The sequence below is a fragment of the Camelus dromedarius genome, chromosome 33 (genome assembly GCF_036321535.1).
Source record: "Camelus dromedarius isolate mCamDro1 chromosome 33, mCamDro1.pat, whole genome shotgun sequence".
NCBI lineage: Eukaryota > Metazoa > Chordata > Mammalia > Artiodactyla > Camelidae > Camelus > Camelus dromedarius.
In genome coordinates this window covers 15,537,373-15,556,595 of record NC_087468.1, presented here as the reverse complement: position 1 = coordinate 15,556,595, position 19,223 = coordinate 15,537,373, and the positions used below count along the sequence as shown (strand labels likewise).

At 46.5% G+C, this 19,223-nt stretch overlaps 1 long non-coding RNA gene across 1 annotated transcript; it reads right to left on the bottom strand.

Annotated features, from left to right (window-relative positions):
- Positions 1–242: 242 nt before the first annotated feature.
- LOC116149566 (uncharacterized) lies at positions 243–8,611 on the bottom strand. Its single transcript, XR_004133185.2, has 3 exons — positions 8,033–8,611; positions 1,739–3,325; positions 243–689 (listed from the first exon to the last, which is right to left on the bottom strand). It is a non-coding gene; the product is annotated as an uncharacterized LOC116149566 (long non-coding RNA).
- Between the last annotated feature and the right edge of the window lie 10,612 nt (positions 8,612–19,223).

Sequence of the window (19,223 nt, the reverse complement as noted above, 5' to 3'; positions counted from 1 at the left end):
AACGGGTGGTGGTGACGGTTGCATGACAATGTGAATATACTTAATGCTCCTGAACTGTACACTTCAAGAATTATTAAAATGGCAAATTTTATCTTTAGGTATATTTTATCATAATTTTTAAGATAATTACCAAAACTTTAAAAAAGAAGTGGAACTAAAACAAATACAGTTTGATCAATGTAAGCATTTTATACGTTTAATTAACTATTCTATGACAATTAAAAAGTGGTTAAAGGGGTAACTTTTATATTATGTCTATCTTACCACAATAAAAACATTTGTACTTGAATGTTCACAGCTGCACTCTTCACAATAGTCGAAAGTGGAAACAACCCAAAAGTCCATCAACTGATGAACAGATAAACAAAACGCAGTATATCCGCTCAATGAAGCCTTATTCAGCAATAAAAAGGAAAGAGGTTCTGATGCGTGCTACAACGCTGATGAACCTTGAAAGCATTCTGCTACGTGAAAGGACACAAAGCACAAAGGTCATATGGTTGCATAATGCCGTTTATATGAAATGACCAGAATGGACAAGTCCATGGACAGTGGAAGTGGTGGCTGGAGCTGGAAACATTTGTCCTGAGGAGTAAACGTGGAGTTGCTGCCGGCTGGGTTTCTTCTGGGTGTGATGGAAACATTCTGATTGTGGTGGGGGTTGCACAGCTCTGTGAATATGTCGAAAGCTACAAATTGTACAATCTAAATGAGCAACTAGTAGGGTATGTGAATTCGGTCTCAATGCAACTGTTACCAAAAACAGTAAATGGGGAAAAAAGGCAATCTGTAAAGGCATAAACAATTTTAAATAATTTTGAAATGCTAGATGGTCGAGACACAGATTCAACAGTAAAAGAACAACAAATAAAACCATTTAAATCCAGGGCTGACCTCTCCGTGAGATGCCACGTTGATCAAACAGCTTTTGGTTCCACAGGGCAAGGGGAACTTGCGTGGTTCAAGGCTGCTAAGTTCTGAATGTTTGTGTCCCGACCTCACCCCCAACCCCCGCAATTCATATGCCGAAATCCCAGTCCCCAAGGTGATGGCGTTAGCAGGTGGGAGCCCTTGGGTGTGATTAGGTTATGAGGGTGCCGCCCTTGTGAATGGGGTTAGTGCCTCCTAAAAGAGGCTGCTCAGAGCTCCCAGCCCCTTCCTCCTGTGAGGACATAGCCAGAAGACAGCTGTCTATGAACCAGGAAACAAGCCTTCAAAATGTTAGGTAATTAGGTAAGTGGGGGCACCGGGCAGGCAAGTGGAGGAGAGGGAGGAGGGTCCGGAAGACGGAGTTGTCCCCGCCTCCAGCATAAAGGGCTTTCCTTCTAAACACGTGCCAGCGAGAAACCGGTTAGAAAACCCAACAGCCACGACTGCAAGGTAGCAGAAAGGACTTAACCGGACGTGAACCAGTGCTCATTGTATTATAATTAGCCTTGCAGTTCAGGCCCCCCCACGGGTTCTTCTGTGTGCATCATGGGTAGGACATGCGCAAAGGGGCCAACATGACTCTGCTCCAGGGACAAGAGCCACCAGTCAATCAAGAGACCATGTCTAAGCGAGGGTGTGAGAGGAAGGGAGACAAAACCCACTGCTTTTCCCCTTGGCTCAGCCCGCCTCCCACTCTTGGAGGTGTACCTTTTCCTTTTCTAAATAAAACTTCCAAAGTCTTTCACTACACAACTCACCATCTCTGGACTGTAAACTTATGTTGTATGTCAAGAATCGGGGTCTTTACCTTTTCGGGGTAACGGACACTGAATCCGCCAGCTTCTTGAACTTGCACTTCCCAGCGTCCAGGATGGTGGGAGATAAATTTCCATGGTTTATAAGCTACGCAGTCCGTGGTGTTTCGTTTCGGCAGCTTCAAAGGACCCAGACAAAGGTCAAGCATCGCACAGCCATCCTCAGGCAGTCCCAGCAGACTGAAGGCTTCCAGCCGAGGGGCACCCGAGAAAACGGGGACGGGGGGGTGGAGAGTATGTGCCCAGGACATCTACCCTGGATGGGGACACTTACAATGGTTTATAAATGCATGAAATGTCACATCAAAATCTCGCGGGTGGGAAGGGGTAAGTTGGGAATCCAAGATTTGCAGACACTAACTACTATACATAAAATAGATAAACAACAAGTTTCTGCTGTGTAGCACAGGGAACTATATTCAGTATTTCGTAGTAACCTATAATGGAGAAGAATATGAAAAGAAATATATGTATGTATATGGATGACTGAAACATTATGCTGTACACCAGAAATTGACACAATGCTGTAAACTGACTAAACTTCAATTTTTTTAAAAAGCGTTAAAAAATTTTTTTTGCATATGCCTCTGCCACTCAGGAAAAAAAAATCCTGGGTACCAGTATGGAGTGACTGCCTCCGGTATAAGAGTGTCGTTCTTGCATCTTCTCCACTCTCCCCATCTCCGCCCTTCCCTGACTCCTGGGTGGCTACTCTCACTTGCTTTCTCTGCCTGGCCCCTCAGGTACACCCAACCCCCTACTTAGGGTTTCTAAGGGAAATAGGGGAGTTGGCTCCTCAACCCTTCTCTTTGGTTTGAGGGAGAAAGAGATGGGGGGGTCACCCTGTGGCTTCTTTTCACCTTTAAAAAATGTTTTGCAATTCTTGGCTAAATTTAAAATGTGAACCAGGAAAGAAAAGGCACAGTGGGGAGAGAGGCAGGGGACAAAGCCCCTCCCTGGAGGGAAGACAAGTCTAGATTTAGAAACTGCCAGGAGCTAGTTCCTCCCACTGCCTTGGCCTTGAACATGCAGTGAAGGAGGACTTCAGCCAGGACTTAGGAGGCACTGGAGGTCCCGCCTTTGTGGTGGCCATGTGGCCGTTACACTTTGGTTTCAGTTTTAAGCACGTGGCTTTAAAGGGGACTTTCCCCGTCAGAGCAGGAAGAGTTGACAACTGGAACAGCCCCAGAGCAAGGAGCAAACCGAGCTGAACTCAAACAGCTACAGCTGGCGAGCTGTAAAGCCCGAGATGCTGGAGTTACCCGCACAGCTGCAGCCAGCAGCTGGGGCCAACCAGGCGCCCATCAGGTCGGAGCCTTGGGACCTGACACGGTCCAAACCCCAAGGCTTGTGAAAGCACAAAGCCTTTCGCAGGGAGTGGAAAAGGAAATGAAAGTTAACATTAGGTTGAGCAGCTACTGGTAACACTGAAAATTCAAGTCTAGTCGATGTGAAGAAAGATGGCTTTCTGGTGGAGGATACAGGATCATTGCAATGGAATCAGCCAGGTACACCCTTCCAGAGACACAATACGCGATCCCCCTCCTTATCCTCAGTGAAGAAAAGTAGGGAGAGGGGTGCTATTAAAAAAAAAAAAAGACACCACATTTAAAAAGATACTACATTAAAATTTCAAATGGTAAAAAGTACACAGCGACATTTCCCTCTCCTCATTCCTTGGAAACCCAGTTCCTCTCCCCAAAGGAATTCTAAGGTTTTTTTGTTTCCATCCAGAGCTAGTTTGTACATATACAAGATACATATATAATTTTTCCTCCTTTTTTCTTAAAAGGGCAGCATATTGTAACACAGTTCAGACACTTGCTTTTTCACTTTCCAGTATATCATGGAGAATGTTCCAGAGCAGCATATACAGAGCTTCCTCTCTGATTTTATAGTTGCATAGTATTCCTTTGTGTTATCTGTGTTATCACACCATCTTTTTTTTAATTAACGTTGAACATTAAGATTATTTCCAGTCTTTGTTACTACCATCAGTGCTACAGTGAAAAACCTTGTATATATGTAATTTCTTATATATACAAGGAAAAATACAGTCCCTGAAGAGAAGATGCTGGAAAACATTTGCTAGTTATTGCCAAATTTTCCTAAATAAAATCCGTGCCCAGACTCACAGACACAGAGAACAAACTGATGGTTACCAGGGTTAGGGGAGGGAGAGGGAAGAGATAAATTGGGAGTTTGAAATTTGCAGACACTCACTACCATATATGAAATAGATAAACACCAAGGTCCTACTGTACAGCACAGGGGACTATGTTCAATAACTTGTAGTGACCTATAATGAAAAAGAATATGAAAAAGAATATGTGTATGTATGTGTGTGACTGAACGATGATGCTGTTCACCAGAAATTGACACGACGTCGTAAACTGACTATACTTCAATTAAAAAAAAAAAATCCGTGCCAACTTTACCCTCCCCTTTGCAATACGGGGCCCGTGTTCCAGGCACAGATTGAGATGATTGCAACCCCCCTGGGTGCTGAGAAACTGCACAAATGGCTCAGCCGCGGGGGAAAAGGCTGCTCCTTCCTTCCAAAGCTTTTCCTTTGTACCTTTATTCTTTGCAGTCATCAGATTCAAGACGGTCATTTGTTAAGGCAATCTCCCCAACTCTGGCTTGTGAACCCCCCAAAAAACTAACTTTAGGCCTTATCTACCCTCATACTTCCAGTACCCGGTCCAGAGTAGGTGATCAGTAAATGTTTATAAGATGCGTGAGCAAATGAATAAACTGGGCTGCTAGCTCCCATCTAGGAAAAAGAATTGGAAACCTGTAGAATAAGGGCTAAGGCTGGAATAACCTTAAGAGATTTCTTGACTCCCTGAACTATCCTGTGTTTTGGGTTTTGTCTCCTCATCTGTCTATCCCTAGAGAGATTAGCAGCTAAATATCAAAGACCAAAACTTTGCAGGCAGCTGGAGGATCCTGGCTCGGCCAGCAGGCATCTTCACCCTTTGGGGCCCCCTGAACCGTATAGCCGAGATGCAGCTTCCACCCAAGTCCCAGGCCGTGACTCAGTGGTGCCGTGTTTCCATCCTGCATGGAAGGATTTCCCAAAAGCTGCCAACTACCAGGCACTTGGCTGTCTGAGCTCTGCCTGGGTGGGGTTTCAGAGCTTTGCCCTCCCACCCAAAGTGAACATTTGTTGCTTCCCCAAACACCCCAAGGATTCATTCCTCCTTATCCAGCACAAGAGCCTGCTGCTGGCCCTCGACCTCAGAGGTGGGTTCAGGGGCCAAGAAACAATCAGACTGGCCGCATGGGAGGGACCCTCAGGGCTGTGCTGAAGGCTCTTCTAGATAAGAGGCTCGCTCATTCCGCCTAGAACTGGGCCAGAAAGGAATGGGCTGGAGCTACTGCAGCCATTTTTTTGCCACCGCGAGCTTGCCGAGAATAGAGCCTAAAGACAGGAGGTGAGATTAAATCACCAAGGAATGAACTCAAGGTCCTGATATTTCTATCCCACCAGGGCTAAAGTTAGATTTACCCTCCTGGAGTTTTGAGTTATGTTAGCCAATAAACTCCCTTTTTGCTTAAACCTGTGCATGCCAGGTTTTTGGTTTTAGGCAAGAAACAGCCCTAACATGTGACCCCCTGAGCATGGATCACATGAGACACTATTTTGCAAGCTGCCAGAGGCCAGAGCTAGAGGCTTGGCTGTAGGTAAGAGGTTCCTTGTGAAGATTAATGAAAAGAAAAGGTTCCTGGAATACACTGGTGAAGCAAAGACGCTAAGCCAGAAAGAGGTATTCTGCCCTGCACTGAGATACAACAGACGCGTTAGTCATGGAAGAGAATGGGAAGTGGATGAGTCAAAAGCCAGGCCTGGGGGTTGTTAGCTCAGCCCAGGAGAGGCGATGGGGCTGTCAGTCAACTTCTTTGACCGTGAAAGACAATAATAAATGATTTTCATTGTTTGGTGCCACTACACACTAAATGACTGGAACAATCCTCTTTCCCACATCTGCTTTCCTTTCATATCTCCTGCCTTGGTTAGTGCCATTATCACCAAGCTGGAGGGTCCACACACCAGCCAGCAGCTGGACCCAACCATGTGACCTGCAGGTTGGAGACTCAGGACCTGACACAGATCGAACCCTGAGGTTTGTGAAAGCACAAAGCTTTTCATAGTAGGTGGAAAACCTACATGTATCTTTGGTTTTTGGTACGTAATACATCTGGGTTTTGTCCCTTGGAATCCCCAGGAGAATAAGAGTGTCTTTTGTATATTAATGAAATGACTGGCAGATGGGGACCCTTAGACAGACCTAGATGGGATGGGTGCTGGTCACCTGAAAGACCAAGAAATAATTAGGGACTTGTAACTTTCAGTCTTAACCCCCGACATCTGGGAAGGGAAAAGGGGCTGGAGATTACCAACAGCCAATGATTTAATTATCCAGGCCTCTGTAATAAAACCACCGTGGAAATCCTTAAATGACGCAGCTCAAAGACCTTCTGGGTTGGTGGCATGTGCATGTTGAGGTGTCAGGAGGTGGCACACCCAGAGGGCACAGCCATACCACCTCCCCCCAACACCTTGCTTGCCCTACGCATCTCTTCTGTTTTCTGTCTTTAAAAAAAAAATGGGGGGAGGTAGTAATTCAGTTTAATTTTTAATTTTTTTTTAAATAGAGGTACCGGGGATTGAACCCAGGACCTCGTGCATGCTAAGCACGCCCCCTGCCCCTGAGCTATGCCCTCCCCGCATCTCTTCTGTTTGGCTCTTCTTGAGTTGTGTGCTTTATAATAAACTGGTGAATGGGAGTAAAGTATTTCCCTGAGTTCTGTGAGCCATTCTAGCAAATTACTGGCCCTGTAGAGGGGGTTGCAGAAGCCCCCCACTGACAGCTGGTGGGTCAGCGGTGCAGGTGGGAACCTGGGACTTGCCTTTGGCGTGTAAAGTAGAGGCAGACTTGTGGGGCTGAGCCCTTAACCTGCGGAGTCTGACACTAACGCCTGGGAGATATTGCCAGAATCGAATCGAATTGTTGGACACCCCTCTGGGGTCTGGAGAGTTGGAGAACTGGCTGGTGTGAGGGAAAAACCCTCACGCTGGTTGTCAGAGTACTGTAAGTAAGAACGGTTCAGACCTCCCCTACTTCCAAACTGGAGAACCTGGCGTCGTCTTAGATGCCACCCGCTCACTGCCCGCCCTCAGCACCGCCCCGCCCAGTCACTTGACAGGTTATCCTGAGTCAACCTCCCAAATAGCCCTTATTTCCCCCCTAAGCCTTTTGTTCATCTGTTTACTCATCCAGCCCGGTATTTACTCATCACCTTTCCCATGCCATGTTTTTTATACCAAGTGTTGGAAACCAAAGATTAGGGAGATCTGGCCCCTGCCTTAGGAAAACCACAGTCCAGAGGTAATTTAGAAACACAAATACAATCATAAGGCAATGGAAAGAGGGGAAGGGTGCAGCTCAGTGGTAGGGTGCATGCCTAGCATGCATGAGGTCCTGGGCTCAGTCCACAGTACCGCCATTAAAAAAAATAAAAAAACAAGTAAATAAACGTAATTACTTTCCCCTGCAAAACTAACTAACTAACTAACTAACTAACTAACTAACTAACTAACTAACTAACTAACTAACTAAATAGAGCAATGGAATTCACACAGAGACAGAGAAATGCCCTGCTCCTCACGGAGCCGAAAGCAGGGGTCCCTGACCGAGCTGGGAGTGGCTGGGGACAGGGTGAGGGTGTCAGCTAACTTTTCTTGGTTTTCAGTTTGAAAGTTTAAAGACCAGAGTGGGGGTGAGTATAGCTCAGTGGTAGAGCACATGCTTAGTGTGCATGGGGTCCTGGTTCAGTCCCCAGTCCCCCCCCCCCCCCCCCCGTTAACAACAACAAAAGAGCAAAATAGTGGGGGAAGGTACGGCTCAAGCGATAGAGGGCGTGCTTAGCATGCAGAAGGCCAGTTCAATCCCCGGTACCTCTTCTAAAAATAAATTTAAAAAAAAACCTATTATCTCTCCACAAAATTTTAAAAAATCAAATTAAGAAGAGCAAAATAAATAAATAAAAGTTTAAAGGCTGAAGGAGAACTGGCCATGCCAAGAAGGAAGAAGGGCACATAAGCAGAGCGGGCAGCTTGGAGAATGGCCCAGAGGTAAGGGCAGCGTGGACAAGAGATGGTTAACTGCTCTCCCCACCCATTCTCCTCCGCCAGAAAGTCTCTCTAAAGCTCAAATTTGACTTCCTGGCTGTAACCCTCCACTAGTTCCCCTTCCTGATCTGTGGCCTCTCAGCCTCACCTCTCAGCTTCTTAGGGTGCCCCTGGCAGTATTTCCCATCTCTGGACCGTCATCTCTGCTCCTCCGTCTGCCTGGAACGTCCCGCCTACCTTGCTTGATGTGGCGAACTCCTATTCGCACTTCAGAGTGACTCAGCTGTGGCTCAGACGCGACTTGTTGCACAAGGATCCCCTCTCACCGGCACTCACCTCTGTGGCGCACGTATTCCAGGGCCGGGAACTCCACTTGTTTGCAAGTCTCCCTCCTGCTCCGGCTGTGAGGGGCACGGGCACCAGGACTGGCCTGCAATGGCTCTCCAGCAAGGCTCTGACTTCTCAGCTGACCTACCTCCTCTTTCTCCGTGAATCTGTGTAGACTCCCACTCAGAACCATGTGATGCTGTGGCTTAGAGGCACTGGGTAACAGTGACTGTGATTATGAGATTGTCCTACTTTATGTAACATACGAATTTATGTACATTATGACTAAGACTAGTAAAATTCGTTTGTATTTAAAAAAATTGCAATGAAGGGTAGAGTGTGTGCTTAGCATGCATGAGGTTCTGGGTTCAATCCCCAGTACCTCCATTAAAAATAAATTAATTATAAAAATAAATAAGACTAATTAACTCCCTCCCCCCAAAAAAAAATCCCAAACGCAGCTGAATTGTATTTAATTACAAAAGCAAAGCTCTCTCTGTGGACAGCATTCAAGCAATAAGCTAAGAAAGACAGCCCATCTGTACCAGCCTCCCACTTCCTGAATCCTAATCACAGATATGACAATTATTAAGTTCTGGGTATGTGTCCTTTAAGACTTTTTCAGGCCGATACAAATGTGTCTGCAATTTTGCACACACCACCCCCAAAATACACGTATGTATTTAAACAACTTGATGGATCTCTTTGTCAAAACATGTAATCCTATTTGGTTCTCTTTAATAGCCGCATGGTAAGAGTTCATCGTATCAGAGGTCAGCAAACCATGGCCTCCAGGCCAGAGACGGCCGGCCCAGCACCCAAATCAAGTTTCACTGGCTCACAGCCGAGCCCATTCATTTCCGCATTGTCTGGGGCTGCTTTTGCAGCACAGCAGTTGAGATGAATAGTTGCATCCGACACACAAAGCCTGAAACATCACTATCTGGCCCTTTACAGAAAGCATGTGCCAAACCCCGCACTGCATGGCTGTCCGTGCTCTATTTAATTAGCCCCTTATTAATCACATTTACATTGTTTCCATGTGTTCGCCATTACAAACAATTCCACCATCGACACTTTTTTTTCTCCAGCGTTACACCAGTTGATTAACCACCACCGTGGGGATCCATGAGTGAGAACATGACCCAGTGTGAACCCAGTGTGTCTACACAGAAAGATTTCCTTTCAAGAGGAGTCATCAAGTTAACAAACCCAGTGGCTCATGGGGGAAATTCTGGGATGATGAGCAACTGCCAAAAGTCACTGAGATCTTGTTTTCATGAAAACAAGACACTCACCCACCAAAAAACATCAGAGCACCCTCCAGGGTCCAGGATTAAGTGAAATTTCAGGGATATAAGACAATGAAGAATAGACACTAGCAACCAATGGCTTGTTCTCCATGGTGGTGGGACATAAAGGAGCCCAAAAAGGGAGAAAAGAAAAGGAAAGGAAATTACTGATTACCCACCTTGTGTGCCAAGCATGTGAGCTGGATGCTGTATATACAGGCATGGTCCTCCAAGTGTTAGCTGACCATTATCACCTGTGCATCAGCCAGTCAGAACAGATGCAGACCTTAAGTAACCGGCATCACTGAACCGGTGCGAATAGCTGAATATTGTGCTGCCCACATTTAAGCCTTGATTTAATCCCCACTGTAATACACCACAGCGTGTCGTGGTTATGAGTGGGAGTCTACACAGATTCATGGAGAAAGAGGAGGCAGGTCAGCTGAGAAGTCAGAGCCTTGGCTGGGAAGCACGAGGCTGTGTCTTTTACCCCACTGTAAAGCACTCGACAGCCGAGAAGAACGGCCCTGGGGGAAAACTTGAACCTGCACAGCATTTACCCTCCTTCAACAAAGCCTTGGGAATGATCCCCTCCACTCCAATTGCCAAAGGCAACCAAAGAAGCAATTACTGTGCACAGTCTCAGCCTGTACTGGGGAATGTGGATACGTGCATGGAGAGTCAAAGTTATCCATTGTTACAGATATTTCCCCAAAGAACATCTATTAATGGTCAATAAATGTATGAAAAGATGCTCAGCATCATTAGCAATTAGAGAACAGATCAAAGCCACACTGAGGTAGAGCTTCACTTCCCCTAGGACGGCTCTAGTAAAAGGTGTCCAGTGATGGGGTGGGGGGCACAGCTCAGTGGTGCAGCGCTGCTTAGCATGCACCAGGTCCTGGGTTCAAGCCCCAGCCTCTCCATTAAAAAAAAAAAAGATGGACAACGATAAGTGTTGGCAAGGACGTGTGGATGCTGGGGAGCCTTCATATATTGAAGATGGGAATGTGAAATAGTGCAGCCACTGTGGGAAAACAGTTTGGTGGTTCCCCAAAAAGATAAACCGAGAGTTCCCTACCCGGCAACTCTACTCCTGAGTGTATACTCAAGAGAAACAGAAGCACATCCACACAAAAACTTGTACGCAAACATCCACAGCAGCATTATTCAATTAGCCAAAAAGCGTAAAAAAACACAAATATCTATCGACGGATGAATGGGTAAACAGAAGGTGGTGTATGCACATAAGAGAATATCATTCACCCATAAAAAGAAATGAATGCGGGGGGGAAGGGATAAATTGGGAGTTTGAGATTTGCAGCTACTAACTACTACATATAAAATAGATAAACAACAAGTTCCTACTGTACAGCACAGGTGACTATATTCAATATCTTGTAACAAGCTATAATGAAAAAGAATATGAAAGAGAATATATGCAATGTCTTGGAGTAACCTATAATTAAAAAGAATATACGTATGTATGTGTATGAGTGAAATATTATGCTGTACACTAGACACTGACACAACATTGCAAACTGACCAGACTGCAATTAGTAAATTAAAAAAAAAAAAAGAAATGAATGCTACATGCTACAACACAGGGAAGTCTTGAAAACACCGTGCTAAGTGAAAGAAGAGACACAAAAAGCCTCACACATATTGTATGATTCCATTTATGTGAAATGTCCAGAATAGGCAGCTCCAGGGACTGGAAGTGAATTACTGGTAGCCGGGGCTGGAGGGAGGGAGAAAGGGAGTGACGGCTAACAGACTCGGAGATGAACTAGTCGCCCGTAGTGGGCTGGTGGCACAACTCTGTGAATATCCTAAAATCTGCCCAGTTCACCCTTTAAAGGGGTGAAGTCTGCGGGAGGTGACTAGCATTCACAGGTACACACTGCTATACCGATGAGCTGCATTGCTGATGTAGCAGTTCACGCCCAATGTTCTGTCTCTTCCGTTTTGGTACCCACTCCTGAGGCCTCCTTCCAGTGAATCCTGCGGGTTCCTTCTGCAAACCCAGCGCCCTGCTCAGCCCCGCCACCGACGGGACCCATTTCATACTGTGCTTCTCCGCTGGTCCTGCGGGCCCCACGCCACACTCCAACCCAGCCCGCCGGCTTTCTTCCAGCACTCAGGGCCCTGCTCAGCCAGACTGCCACCCCGGTGGGGACGAAAGTCAGCGCCGTTCCAGGATGGGAAATGGCCTCATTAAAGAGAGAGAGAGAGAGATGGGGGAAGGGAAGGAGGGAAGGAGGGAGACAGGGAAGGAAGGTTCCAGGTCCCTGGAAGCCAAATCTTGCTCCTGACTCATTTATTTATTTGATTTGCCAGAATTTTTCTTGTTTATTTTCTTTCTCTTTCCTTCCCTCCTGGAACCCGCTCATCCACCCATCCCACATTGTTCTTACGGACCAGGCTCAGGACCAGGCCCCGAGAAGGCCTCAGGTCTTCTCTCTCAGGCTTGTTCTTCCCTTCGGTGAAGCTTCTCCGCCTTCTCAATTATTCCCCGATGACCTCCTGCCTGACTCTCCCCAGCGGCCACATGGCCTTGACGGTGGATGTCCTCTCTGTTCCCAGAGTCTGTCAGCAACACCTCAACAACTGGGAAAACCCATTCTTTGTGTCTTACTATTTCAAGGCCCACGTTCACTGGTGTCCAGTTCCCTGCCTAAGAGATGCCTGTTGCCCGCAGTCTATATACAGTGAAGGAAACCAGTAGGTACCAGACACTCTCCGAGGGACCAGCTCCTCAGACTTCCCCGGGTCATTAGGGGAGTGAACAACCCTCAGTCTTCAGGAGGAGGTCACTTGCAGCGAGCAGCAGGAGAGCCGACTTCACGGGGGCACGGAACTGGATGAAAGGACTGTTGGCCACAAGCCAAGGGCAAAGCCAAAGGCACAGACCAGGAGGGAGTCCTGGTTCAGGAAAGGTCCGGGTGAACCTCAGCAACCAGATACGTGGAACACAGTTTGGGGCCACATGGCAGGGGTCAGGGAATGTCCAGCAAGCTTTGAAATAGGCTTACTGTTTTTAACTGCTCTGCCTGCCTCCTTCTTTGGGACCCAAACCTTACCTGCTTTAGTTCCACGGTGACGATGACAACAGTAAGTAACCGTTAAACAGGATCCCTCTGGGCCAGACATCGCACTTGGTGTTCTATGTGAGGGAGTACACGCCCCTGGGTGGACAGAGTGACTGTTGGTACTTCTAGGCCAGTGGTCCCTGAGTCCTCCCCATGAGGGTTCTGAAGAGTTGGCCTCAGTGGGATGGGGGACAGCAGAGACTCAGAGAGCGAGCACAGGGCACTGGGTTCCAAAGAGTCTAACAAACTCAGAACCCTGGTTGAGGTAGCCTGAGACAGAGGCCAGCAACAGAGGGACAAGGCGAAACTCAGCATCAGGAACCAGGCTGCAGACAGGGATTAGAAAAGGCTTCGGAGGGAGGGCGTGGTGCTACGACACTTAATCCCAATAAAGCGTGGTCTTTTTTTTTTTTATTATTGAAGTATAGTCGGTTTACAATGCTGCATTAATTCCTGGTGTACAGCATAGTGATTCAGTTATACATGCATACATATATTTCTTTTTCATTTTCTTTTCTCATTATAGGCTATTATAAGATACTGAATATAGTTCCCAGTGCTATATAGTAGGAACCTTGCGGTGTATCAATTTGACACGTAGTAGTTAGTATCTGCAAATCCTGAACTCCTCTGATCCTTTGGGATCACTGACATCCAATATTTTCACCCTCCAGCATGAATGCATTGGTGGTTTATCATGAAGCCATTGAAGCTTAAGCTTCAAGGTCTCTTGCTTCCTAAGGCCCTGTGTCTAATTTTGTGTTTCTTTCTTAAGAAATGTAAGCCTCAGGCTCCATCTGCCCTTGAGTGAATGGTTTTCAGAGCCAGGTCTGTGCAACACTGTTTTTAGGAATTACCCGGGGCTAAGGATCCTGGTTTGGGCTCTCAAGTTTTCTTTCAGGGAAACTAGGAACTGGGGCGGGGCAGGGCGGGGTGACGCCCTCAAAGCCACAGGCGTGGCCAGTTCAAAGTTGTTCCCATTACGTCCACCCTCTGCTTAACATCAGCTGGTCCTGCTTCCATTTCCTTTCAAATCAATCCAGGGCCCGGTGGTTTCTGCTGACTCAAGTCCTTGGAATGTGAGACACCCAGGAATTCAAGCATCCTCCCCACAATGTCTCAGGGGCCTTTAGGGCAGGACAGGACCCAGGCCATCCTAATGGATGAGCTGAGGACGTGCAGGAACCCAGAGCCACTGAAGGCAGGCTGCTGGCCATGCAGGGCTTCCCCGGGGCCAGGATGTCTGTCGAGCTCACCAGTAGGTCCACTTTTGTATCTATTTGTCCCGAGGGGATCAGACTCCGCGGAACTGGCTGTTTCACATTCATCCAAGTCATAAGTGACTCAAAACTATAAGGTTATTAGTATGAGAACAGGACGTCTAACTGGCCAAATAATTGGCTCTGGCCATTTGCTCAGCGGCCTACACTTGGCAGGCAAATCCACAAAGCATCCCAGGTTACAGGCTGGGAACTGAGTGACTGAGCGAGACCAACTCCGAGAGACCAACGCCGACTCCTTCAGGGCAGGTCCTGCTCCTGTGTTGCCCACCTTCACGTCTCCAGCAGCTGGTGCAGCCCCTGACCCACGGGAGGTGCCCAACAAAGACTCAACAAGACGTAAAGAAAGGGGATTAGCTATTCTTGGGAGACATACTGGTTTCCCCTAAAACGAACTGGCCATCCTTCGGACAGTTCTCTCTAAATGAACAGCAGTGGCCAATCGTCTCGGAGCATCTTTGTCCTTGGACAAGGTGGGAGACACACCATCATTTCTAACCTTGCGGCCTCCCCTTTTCGGGATTCCATGCAAGCCACACACACACACAAGCCTTTTGTTATTATGACTCATTGCCTGCCGAGCACACACCTTATTAACTTACATTCTGAGGCTCTTTTCCAGAGCTCTTTAATGGGTGTCGGGGAGACAGGTGATACGCTGAGAAGCCACACCCGCAGGCTGCAGGGGATGGCTCACCCATTTAGCATGGATTCCATTCACTTCGCTTTCAAAGGGCCTCATTTGCTGACTTCCCTTAGAGAAACCCATCCTCCTCAAGTCCCATTCTTCCAGGACCTTTCTCTGGGAGTTTGTGAGGTTTTCAGTTAGCATGTAATTTTTTTCCCCCGACGTTCCTTCCTCCCTACTTTCTTCCTTCCTTCCTTCCTTTGCAGGTACTGGGGACTGAACCCAGGGCCTCGTGCATGTTAAGCACGTGCTCCACCACTGAGCTATTCCCACCCCTCTGTATATGCTTTTTGGGCGTAGCTGAAGCAGGAAATGCTCTCATGAAGAATTCGGAGGCTTATGGAGATAAACCATGATGTGCTAGGGAAAACTGCGGATCCGGGGATCAGGCCCCCAGGGCTCTTTTTGGAAAAGTCATTCACTTCACAAATCAGCACCCAGAGCCCTCTGCAGTAACCAGGTGCACAGCGGTCTCCGAGCCTGTAAGTGAAGGACACTCCCTCCCAAGGGCTGCCCTCTGGGAGAGGAAGACGTTTAACTGCAGTCGTGGAGAACTGTAACGTGAATTGGGAGCACTTCACTGGGCGATTCTGCAACTTGGCATGCATACTCAGGATCCTCTTGGGTGTTCTTTCAAATGCAGATCCTCGGGCCCCACCCCTCAGAAATTCTGACCCAGTAAATCCCAGCTAGTGTTCAAGGGCTGGGAAGGTTTTAACAGGCAAGCGCTCCCCACCTCAACCCCCCAGGAAGGCGATTCTACTGGAAGTGGCCCAAGCACACTTGAAGGAAGGGACCAGGAAATGGTTCACAAAGGCAGGGGTCTCCAGCTGATTTTTTAAAGGCGGAAGGAGTAGAAACTTACTAGGCACAGAGGTGCAAAATGGCACGAACTTATCTTCCATTTTGAGAAAACAGAAGGCCCCGAGACACAACTGTCACAGCTCCACCCCTTTAAACCGACCACTTTGTGTCCGTTGATGGCTGTCAGCAGAGAATGAAGTGTCCTACCTCCTGGGGAGAAGTTAACTTCACCTGGGCTCTTCCTCACTCCTCCAACCTCCCCGCTGCCCCACTTGGTCACAGACACAAATAAACACACATGCGAGCACATGCGTGCACACACACACACACACACACACCCTCCCCTAAGCCTCTAAACACACTGGAGCCTCTCCCATTCCCCAAATCATCAGAAGCAGCCTCTTCACTCTGCGGCCCTCCACTCACCAACTTCTAGTTCCATTTATTTCAATAAGCTTCTTCAAACATAAAAGAAAGGGGGAAAAAAAAGAAACAAAGGGCTATGAAACCCCTACATGTTCACTACAGAAAATTTCAAAACTAAGGGAGGAAAAAAATCCTTTACAATCCACATCATAAGCTCTCATGACACTCAACATGTATCAGAAAGGCAATTCAATTAATTTTGTCACCAGAATGTAAACGTCTCGTGGATGAGGACATGGTTTTTTTCATCCTTGTATCCTCGGTGGGCACAGAAGACTCTCAATAAATATGTATAAATTGAACAAATAACATAAATCATTCATATTACACACTAAAGAGTATGCTGCCCATTCAGTCTTTATTTTATGTATTTGCTTTATTAGCAAACAAAAAAGGCGCCATGTATACACATCATTTAGAGAAGGATCACTATGTGTTTGAAGCCTGATTTTCTTATTGAAAACATACCTCAAATATATTTCTAGCTGCTTTGGCTTTGAATAAACCATCATTTATTTAGGTTGTCTTCAATCTTAAAGATTAAAAAAAACCCATTGTGATAAACATCCTTGTATCTAAAATCTTTGCATGTATCAATCATGATTTAAATGAGTTGAAGTGGGATTGCCATATCCAAGACTGGGTAAGACTCTGTGGCTCTTTGAAGTCGTGTTTTGGAATAGTTGTACCAATTCATGTGAATTGTTAGTAATGAAATAGACAAGATTAAAAAAAATTAGTGGTGGAAGAGGACTTTATATTAGAAAAAGCTTCTCTAAGGAGATGATTTTAGGTTAAGGCTGTTACAGGAAGAATTGGGTACAGATGTGCCAGAGACAGGAAAGAAAGGAGACCACTCTGCAGCCATGTAACACGGATCACACAGTTGGGGCAGAAGACAAGCTGAAGTAAGCAGAGGCAGACCCCGCCACGACTTCAGACCTCGGTAGGAATCTGAGTGACAGTCTGTAGAAGATGGCGAGCCATGGAAGGGCTCTAAACAGTGGACTACATGATCCATTGGTGACTCTGAACAATGGCTCTAGGAAGGAAACACATCAAAATAAAACATGGCAGCAACAAGGATGGTCCTGGAGATCGTCATATGAAGTGACGTAAGTTAGACAGAGAAAGAAAAATACCGTATGATATCATTTATATGTGGGATCTTAAAAAATGACACAAATGAATTTATTTACAAAAAAGAAAGACTCACAGACTTAGAAAACAAACTCACAGTGACCAAAGGGGAAAGGGGGTGGGGGTGGGATAATTTAGGAGTTTAGGATTAGCAGATACAAACTACTATATAAAAAGTAGATAAACAACAAGGTCCTAATGTATAGCATGGAGAACTACATTCAATATCTGATAATAATCTGTAATGAAAAAGAATATGAAAAAGCATATATATATATGTAAAAGTGAATCACTATGATGTATACCAGAAACTAACACAACATTGGAAATCAAATATAAAAAATATATACAGCAACGTTTACCTCTGTGTGGTAAGTTCATACGTGATTTTAATTTTTTTCTTTAAAATTTTCTATATTTTTCAAAATTTCTCCAGTAAGCATGTATTATTTTTTATAGTTTTGAAAATTTAGTCAAAAAAGGAAAAAAAAAGCTAACCAGAAGTGGAACAAAGGACAACCGAAGGGAGTATGATTGGTGGTGAGGACACAAAATTCACTGTGAGTCTCGAGGAGGGAGGGTAGCAACCTGGGACGGTTTGGTTGCCATGGGAATGGAGCGAAAGGGGGTGAATCTGACCAACGTTTAAGGGATAAAGTCCACTGGTGGCTGACTGGCCATGGGAAATAAACGGGAGCGAAGTCTAGATGACTGTTGGGTTTCATGCTGGGTAACTGACTAGGTCGATGGTGACTCTGCTCAAACCAGCAGAGGATGCAGGAAGAGCACAGGGATGGGAGGGAAGATGAGAGTGGTGTCACTGAAGATGAGTGGCCCACAGCATCAAAAGCCAAGCAATCAGATGAATCAGGTTACAAAGCTGAGGAAGAGGAGTGAGTGACTTTAAGAATTGTGACTATGAAGAAGAGAAAAAACCATAGGACGTTAACCAGAGGGAGCGTAGGATTGGAGTGTTTCTCAGCCAAGGGAAACAAACCAGCAGAGGCTGAGGAGATGTCAAGGAGGTGGTGAAGAGGCAGGATCCAAGATGGGATGAATCAGGATAAGCAGAGGTGGGACTGAACTGGAAGGACATCTCGGCTCTGCTGGGGTGGGAGCGAGGGCACGGGACAGCAGGACGCACTCGTACAGATTCCTCTGGAGGTTCACAGTGGGAAGGGGAAGACGCTTTTGCTGCTTGAACTTTACTCCCTCCGTGCACTGGGTGAGGTTATCTGTTGAGGACGTGGTTGGGAAGCAGTTGAGGCCAGGTGGTGAAGGGCTATAATAATCTGAGAAAGGCAGAGCATACTGATAGGACAAGAACTGCTCAGTGGGACTAAGGCCCAACTGCAGGTGGATCCACTAGATTTTGTAACAGCTCTTCCCTCACCACCCCGGAATCTGCGTATTTCCACCATTTCTTTACATTGTGTTCTGTACCTCAAGCAGATATATGGGGGGGTGTGTGACTTGTGATGCAATTGATTCAGGATTGGGAGTTTGCAGAGGTGGTACAGCTTGAGAATGAGGGGTCTAAAGAGGTGAAGGTCATGAATAAGAATAGTTTTAGTTGACCCAGAGGGTACACATTGGATCAGGAAGAGAATTCAGTCTGAAAAAAAGGTCAAGTGGAAAGATCACGGGGCGGAGGTACTGAAGTAAAACAGTAGATTTAAGCGGGGAGGGTATAGCTCAGTGGTAGAGTGCCTGCCTAGCATGCACAAAGTCCTGGGTGCAATCCTCAGTAGCTCCATTAAAACTAAATAAATAAAAACCTATTTACCTCCCCCCCCCCAAAAATTAATAAGATTTTAAAATAAGAGAGATTTAATGGCAGAGCAAGAAAGCTAGAAAAGCAAGCAGTCACAATAAAACAGGAAATTGTGCATCAGGGCTCCGGGTGTGGTCAGGAGGGGAGCTGGTGGCTGAAGTGCAGGTGCGCGTGGTTAGATTTTGAGAAATTGAGGCATTGCAAGGCTGTGCTTGAAAATCCTCAGGGTGGCAGAATTCTGAAATGAAAACTGTAGAGTTGGAGGCTCTGAGGCCCTACTGACTGTGAGGTTGGCGGAGAGCAGAACTGTGAGACACGAGACAGCACGACACTTTCTGACCCTCCCAAGCCCCCAGGTAGGCGGCAGAAAACTGTGGTTAGCAGCAGGGCCCCTGAAACACAAGGGGACTCAAATCTTGGCTCTACTAGTTTGACTAGGTATGAGGCCAAGTCTATTGACTTTTCTGTGCCTCACCTGCCTTACGAGTTAAATGAAGATATACGAGCACCCACAAG